General features: G+C 40.1%; 1 protein-coding gene across 15 annotated transcripts in view; it reads right to left on the reverse strand.

The window, feature by feature from the left end:
- The window catches only part of LOC139559486 (supervillin-like), a 76618-nt gene extending 70976 nt beyond the window's left edge, over positions 1–5642 (reverse strand). For 5 of the 15 annotated variants that reach the window (XM_071375512.1, XM_071375518.1, XM_071375514.1 and 2 more), the window contains exon 1: positions 4950–5641. The gene's annotated coding sequence lies outside the window, so the exon portion shown is untranslated. Of the gene's footprint in view, positions 1–4949 lie in introns of all 15 variants that reach the window. The other 10 variants (XR_011671778.1, XR_011671777.1, XM_071375516.1 and 7 more) reach the window with 4 other exon arrangements.
- Between the last annotated feature and the right edge of the window lie 358 nt (positions 5643–6000).

Below are 6000 nucleotides of genomic sequence, written 5' to 3' on the forward strand. Positions count from 1 at the left end.
CCATTAGGTATATTTCACTGGTCATCCCCAAAGCCAACTCCTGCTTTGGACGCCTTTCCTTCCAGTTCTCTGCTGCCAATGACTGGAACAAATTGCACAAATCACTGAAGCTGGAGTCTTTTTTCTCCCTCCCTAACTTTAAGCATCAGCTGATAGAGCAGCTTACCGATCATTGCACCTGTACACAGCCCATCTGTAAATAGCCCAGCCAACTACCTCATCCACATATTGTTATTTATTTTTTTCTCCTTTGCACCCCAGTATTTCTACTTGTACATTCATCTTATGCACATCTATCACTCCAGTGTTAATGCTAAATTGTAATTATCTCGCGTCTATGGCATATTTTTTGCCTTACCTACCTACTCTTCTACATTTGCACACACTGTACATAGATTTTTATATTGTGTTATTGACTGTACTTTTGTTTATGTGTAACTCTGTGTTGTTGTTTTTTGTCGCACTGCTTTGCTTTATCTTGGCCAGGTCACAGTTGTAAATGAGAGCTTGTTGTCAACTGGCCTACCTGGTTAAATAAAGGTGAAATTAAAAAATTTAAAATGAAATGCGAGGTATGCGGCCTGTTACTGTAAGTTTCGACCAATAGTGATGCCTCCTTCTCTTCGCTCCAAAAGATTGGCCGCTTCGTGGGCATAGGCGTGAACCTATTCAAGTAAGTAAGTAAATACATTTTGAAAATGTTTTAAAAATAATGTATTATTAGCTAGCTAGTTAGCTACAGCAGGCCACTGTGTGTAGGATAATGAGCTGCTTGTTAGCTAACTAGCCAACGTTACATACTATAGCTCAGTGAAATATCATCAGCTAGTTAACTTATCTTGATGTAGGCCTTTTTTAAGATTGTAGATTAAAAACTCACGCCCCATATGCATTTGTAGATAACAGCAATGTTCTTCTGCTCCAGCTGTCTGAAAAGGGAGTATGTGTACTAGATAGATAGGGCAGGTTGTGGGATGACATTTTGAAAATATTCTCCAGTTTGATACCTAGAGAGGAAAACTATGAAGACAGACAGAAAGATAATAGTCAGGTCTGTCTAATTGTAATATAATGAAGTCTGTTTCTTTGTGATGTCTGTCCTCAGATATGGAAAGCTGTGAAAGCCTGTCTGCAGATGAAGAGGTCTCAGTGAATGTCTCAAGAGACTGCTGGCACATCCTTGTATGCCACGGGTTGTATGTGTACTTATGTTAGCAAATGTTGTATACAACAATACAGTGAAAAAGCCACAAACAATATAGGCTACAAAATGTATATTAAAACTGTAGCAGACCAATCCTTCTCCTAGAGGTATGCTGGGTGTGCAGGCTTCTGTTCCCGCCCAGCACTAACACACCTGATTCAACTTGTAACACTTAAGTTGATAATAATGTGTATTATTGCTGGGCTGTGAATAGAAGTCTGCTCATACAGTAGATCAGGGATTGGAGCAAGTTGGCCACCTCTGGTATGGACTTTTTTGTTCACCCGAAAGTATGCTTTAGTAATAATAGCCTACTTACTAAGATGTCTTACAATCACAAACAAGTTATATTATTTGTACATTTTGAAATTATATGCTGATTAATTCAATGTTGATTCATTGAAGTGGAAGTGTTTAAAGTTGTGTTAACTGTTAACTTCAAAACGTTTTTCAAGATGAACTAGTGTCAATGTTCATTCATCACAGATCACAGTTCGGCAATAAAAATGTGTGAATGGGATCTGTCTCTAATTTATCTGTGTTTCTATGTTGCTTTCTCAAATTAACATCAGCTTTTTGTCCAGTTGTGAGCTCTCCAATCGGTTTTATTTGATTGTCACTGTTTCAGGATATCAACCACGTGAACACATTTTGCAGCTTGTCATAATGGCAGGCATCCCCAATGCAGCCATAGGCCTACAGTATGATGGCATAACTGTCATATACAGTACCAGTCAAAAATTTGGTCACAAATACTCATTCCAGGGTTTCTTTATTTTTACTATTTTCTACATTGTAGAATAATAGTGAAGACATCACAACTATGAAATAACACATATGGAATCATGTTGTAAGCAAAAAAGTGTTAAACAAATCCAAATATATTTATATTTGAGATTCTTAAAAGTAGCCACCCTTTGCTTTGATTACAGCTTTTCACACTTTTGGCATTCTCTCAACCAGCTTCACCTGGAATGCTTTTCCAACAGTCTTGAAGGAGTTTCCACATATGCTGAGCACTTGTTGGCTGCTTTTCCTTCACTCTGCGGTCATCTGATGCAGAACTTCATCACGCTTCTTCTTGGTCCAATAGCCCTTACACAGCCTGGAGGTAAGTTGGGTCATTGTACTTTTGAAAAACAAATAACAGTCCCACTAAGCGCAAACCAGATGGGATGGTGTATCGCTGCAGAATGCTGTGGTAGCCATGCTGGTTAAGAGTGCCTTGAATTCTAAATAAATCACCAGCAAAGCACCCCCACACCATAACATCCCCTCCTCCATGCTTCGCGGTGGGAACCACAGCCGCAGAGATCATCCGTTGACCTACTCTGCGTCTCACAAAGACATTGGAACCAAAAATCTCAAATTTGGTCTCATCAGACCAAAGGACAGATTTTCACCAGTCTAATGTCCATTGGTCAGGTTTCTTGGCCCAAGCAAGTCTCTTCTTTTTATTGGTGTCCTTTAGTGGTGGTTTCTTTGCAGCAAATCGACCATGAAGGCCTGATTCACACAGTCTCCTCTGAACAGTTGATGTTGAGATGTGTCTGTTCCTTGAACTCTGAAGCATTTATTTGGGTTTCAATTTCTGAGGCTGGTAACTCGAATGAACTTATCCTCTGCAGCAGAGGTAACTCCTGTGGCGGTCCTCATGGGAGCCAGTATCATCACATCGCTTGATGGTTTTTACTACTGTACTTGAAGAAACTTTCAAAGTTCTTGAAATTTTCCCAGATTGACTGACCTTCATGTCTTAAAGTAATGGTGGACTGTCGTTTCTCTTTGCTTATTTGAGCTGTTATTGCCATAATATGAACTTGTTTTTTTACCAAATACGGCTATCTTCTGTATAGCACCCCTTCCTTTTCACAACACAACTGATTGGCTCAAATGCAATAAGAAGGACATAACTTCAACAGATTAACTTTTAACAAGGCACACCTGTTAATTTAAATGAATTGACTAGCTCATGAAGCTGGTAGAGAGAATGCCAAGAGTGTGCAAAGCTGTCATCGAGGCAAATGGAGGCTACTTTGAAGATTCTCAAATATATTTTGATGTGTTTGAGTTACTTTTTTGGTTACTACATGATTCCATATGTCTTCACTAGTATTCTACAATGTAGAAAATATTAAAAATAAAGAAAAACCCTGAAATGATTAGGTGTGTGCAAACTTTTGACTGCTTGTGTATGTTCTCAATTTAAAATGATACTATTAGATCATGTTATATGAGGCTAACCATAAGGCACATTTTCAACATTGTTTTTCTGACATTAAATTGTTTAGTGCAAATCCAACCCTTGTATTCTAGGTATAGTACTGTACATGAAAATAAGGAGCTGGCAACTTGTAGGTGAATTAAAAATATAAAAAAAGGAAAATAATGTGGCTTGGGGAGCATTTTAATTCTACCTCGTTCATTTGCTGAAAATGACTTTAGAAAGCAGAGACAAAATTCGGAATTAGTGGAAATCCTACGTTACTGATCTTGCACATCTACGCGGCACCTTCAGCATTCAAATGCTAAAATGGCTTTCGTGATATTAGGCTTTATTAGTTGAGTGACAACCTATGTGATTTGCTAGGTTATTGTTATCTATGTGCTGTTGAAAATTGTGTTTTAGGGTTATCAGACAGAAGTCTCTTCTGGCTATACCTGCTGAATGGGGTTTATGGTCAAAACCATTTGATTTTGAGATGGGGTGAAATCCAAAGTTGTGCTATATAGTCATTGTTTACGTCATATCTAATTTATAAATGGTAAACATTGATACATTACTAGCTCAAGCACTTAATCTGCAAAAATAACAAATTCATTAGCGGGTGATGATGGTGATTTCAGAACCAACGTGGGGGGGGGGGCAAAACATATGCTACATCGCCCCCTTAATCAGATAGTGATAGTGGGGTGGTAGATGCCTAGTCTCCTTTATTACTCAAATCAGGTGCCTAAATAGTATGCGCCATAGACATACATAATTTACACACACACATAGTACATACACCATAGACATACATCATTTACACACACACGCGCCAGCTCATGAGCGCCATCAGATTGAAAAATGAATATGTTTATGCAACAAATGTTAGTTAGTGCATTGAATCGTGTCGCATCAAACCAAATCGATTTGTTCTCTAATAAAACCGAATCGCACCGAATTGTTTCAAACTATGACACATCATTCCTGTATCATATTGGAGCCCATATATCGAATCACCTTGAAAGGGAAAGATGCAGATCCCTACTAGTACACGACAGCAACAGATAGATTTACAGCAAATCCTGTTTCTGTCTGAGATTTACAACACACCCCAGGCTGTACATCTAGACTAGTCAGGGGATATATTGAGACTATAACCCAGAGATTCAGGAGATGACTGATGACATTTTAGCCTACATAAAATCTATTTTGATGCCTTCTGGGGTAAGGCATGACTGAGGCATGGCACGACTCCCCATACAGTGGGTTTGGGGTTTATGGTGGTGTGATCTGCGGTCTGCAGTAGACAGTAGTGTTCCCTTTTATCTTAACCCCAGGCTAAATGGGAGAGCACTTAAAAACGACAAGATACTACTTTACTATTTGATTGAAATTTGATTGCGTAGGTCCTATGAATGACTCAATACATATCTACAATCATACATATTCACATCAACATTGAAAGATGAATACCATAAAGTAACAGACTAGCAAGTCTTAAGTAAACAATAACAGGAAGGAAGTAAATTCACTTACTTTTCCTTGGTTCCAACTACATTCAAACTCTCAGCAGGTGATTGATATGGTGGCGCAACACCACAATAGTGAAGTCCACCTGTCCTGAAAAAACAAACAAATTCAGGGTTTTGAAGCCAAGGAAGGAAAATATTCTTATTAGTCCTGGGAGGCCAGTAGTCGTATCAGTGGTGAGGAGGCTGGAGGTGGTGCAGGTGTCACAGGGTTTGGGTTAGGGTCCACACCTTCCCGAAGGAGCACCAGGATTCAGCCTCATCCACGATGGAGAAGATAGCTTCAGCAGCAGACAAATATAGAACAGTGCATTCCAGACCGCTCTGGAAAAAGCTGGGCCAAATAAATCAGTCCAAGAAGTAGATACAGCAGAGAAAAGACGAGAGGGGTAAGGAGAGGTGGGCAGGGAATGGGGTTAGGGAGGGAGTGAAAGAGGACGAGAGGGGAGACAGAAAATAAACAGGGGTGGTAAAAAACAAGTAATAGTCCACAGGTGGTTCTTCTTAAAACTATTCCAAAAGTTCTCAATTCTAACTTCCTTCGATTCTACTCTAAACTAGTCCAGCAATCCATCAACCGGTCCGCTGTGTCTGCCTGCCGGATTTTCAAAATGTCCATTCTAACAACTAACATTAGGCCTCTGACAGTCTCACACTAAGAAGCAGTGAGATGTCGGCCTTGCGCGCTTCCACGACTGTGCTGAGGAAGACTGTGTGCCAAAAGCGGCGTGGTGGTAACTTCATACAGGAGCAACCATGTATGGGCTGAAGAGAGGAGCTTTGATAGAGGGGAATCTGCCATAAATAGCCAGGGAGACGGCTAGCTCAGGGGGAGAGAGGGATCGAATCAGCTGTTGGAACAACAATCTAGTCTACCACTGCAGCTCCAGCAGTCCACACACACAGGGCTCCACTTTCACCATGCTGGGAAGAGCAGAGCTAACTAACGCCATTGATCTATAACACAAAGGAGTGCAGCATAGCAGACGCATAAGGCTCGACCAGGGTTGGGGTCAATTTGAATTGAATGCAGTCAATTCAGGAAGTAAACGCAATAA

This window comes from Salvelinus alpinus, chromosome 30 (assembly GCF_045679555.1).
Source record: "Salvelinus alpinus chromosome 30, SLU_Salpinus.1, whole genome shotgun sequence".
Classification (NCBI taxonomy): Eukaryota; Metazoa; Chordata; class Actinopteri; order Salmoniformes; family Salmonidae; genus Salvelinus; species Salvelinus alpinus.